This window comes from Pinus tabuliformis, chromosome 9 (genome assembly GCF_031772625.1).
Source record: "Pinus tabuliformis cultivar Carrire ecotype Pingquan chromosome 9, CPIR1, whole genome shotgun sequence".
NCBI lineage: Eukaryota > Viridiplantae > Streptophyta > Pinopsida > Pinales > Pinaceae > Pinus > Pinus tabuliformis.
Genome location: NC_142307.1, coordinates 926,325,597 through 926,327,374, shown reverse-complemented (window position 1 = coordinate 926,327,374; position 1,778 = coordinate 926,325,597). Strand labels below are relative to the sequence as shown.

General features: G+C 35.3%; 1 long non-coding RNA gene across 2 annotated transcripts; it reads right to left on the bottom strand.

Annotated features, from left to right (window-relative positions):
* Positions 1-244: 244 nt before the first annotated feature.
* LOC149151784 (uncharacterized) lies at positions 245-1,199 on the bottom strand. Of its 2 annotated transcripts, none has more exons than XR_016263728.1 (2): positions 1,078-1,199; positions 245-861 (listed from the first exon to the last, which is right to left on the bottom strand). It is a non-coding gene; the product is annotated as an uncharacterized LOC149151784 (long non-coding RNA). The 2 variants fall into 2 exon arrangements; XR_016263727.1 differs by having other exon boundaries at positions 959-1,156.
* Positions 1,200-1,778: the final 579 nt, after the last annotated feature.

The following is a 1,778-nucleotide window of genomic DNA, read 5'->3' as shown; positions in this document are numbered from 1 at the left end:
ATTTAAATTAAATAAAAAATGTAATTTAGTAAAAAGAAATTCATCAATAAGGAAAAAAACAATTGAGAACCAAATTGCCCAAATACAAAAACCATCTCTAGCATCAACAAAAATCATAAAGAAATATTCTTGAAACTTCGTATTAATATATATGTATAATTTGCAGGTAATTGTGCAAAAATCATAAAGAAATATTCTTGAAACTTCATATTAATATATATGTATAATGTGCAGGCGGTTACAGCACAAGTCATTATAGAATATGTAGAGATTATTATAATCTCAGCTTACATAATAGCATAAACAATATTTAATTTATATAGATGGCATAATAGTTAAGTCTTCCTATTCTATCTAATCTAAACGAATCAGTACTGCTTTTACAGTATAAACTAAGAAACTATTGAAACTGCTGCAATGTAACAGTGCTGCTTATACAGTGTAAACTAGAAACTATTGAAACTAATGCAATATAACAGAATCTAAACGAAAGCAATAAAAGAGATGCCATCACTGGTTGAGAATCATTAAAACGTAGGAAGTTTTCTTGACTTCTCATAGCAGTAGGTATAACTGAGATTACTATTTTTGGGGCATGAGTTTATGGAGTGAAATTTTTGAAAAGTATGTCCTCCTTGAACTTGCTGCAATCTTCAACGCTGCTACGGCTACTACCAGCGATATTCTTATCGTCCGGTGGTATCACTTTTTTCTCGTCCACGACCTTAATATCGTTCTGCCCATCTCGATTCTGCATCGATATTTTTCTCTTGTAGCGGCTTCGCACATAGTCTTCTGAAATATAAACGTCCATAGCAAGATCCATGGAACGAACTCAGATAGGGTTACGAAAGTCCCGATCTGTGATAAAAGCTTCACTAATTAAAACCAGATATTCAAGATGCAAGAAGACTTGATAAAAAGAAGACTTGATAAAATAATGAATCAATTATTTTACTCGGCGACTGCGGCTGAAATCGACTTATTTATCTCCGAGAGCGAAAGTCCCAAGCTAAGATAAAAGGATCTTTTAATTAAAACCAGAAGACCTGAGAAACAGAAGTGGGAAGCAATGACCTCAATCGGCCTGTGGTGATGAAATCGAATGAACTTTGGCCAATAATCTGTAAGAAGTAAGACCGGTGGAATGAGAAAATTGGAGATGATTACATGATATTTATCGTTGTAATCATTGTCGTGATTGGGTGGAATAGTTTAATCTTTATAGGTTAGGTGGTCTAATCCCTGACAAAACTATGGATGCCCGAAATCTGCGCCATTCTTCCGTTGAAAAAACAAAACCATTCTCAAAAATGGTAGGACGTATGTCTATGGTTTCGCTTTGGATGTAAGTATATGCATATCGCATTCGTAGGCCCAATTTATTTATGACCTCAAGATCTTGGATAGCTACGACCATCCCATCACCAAATAACCCTGTATAGGCTTCGCAAAATGCACATTCTCAAAAATCGTAGGACGTATGTCTATGGTTTCGCTTTTGATGTAAGTATATGCATATCGCATTCGTACGCCCAATTTATTTATGACCTCAACATCTTGGATAGCTACGACCATCCCATCACCAAATAACCCTATATAGGCTTCGAAAAATGCACATTCTCAAAAATGGTAGGACGTATGTCTACGGTTTCGCTTTTGATGTAAGTATATGCATATCGCATTCGTACGCCCAATTTATTTATGACCTCAACATCTTGGATAGCTACGACCATCCCATCACCAAATAACCCTATATAGGCTTCGAAAAATGCACA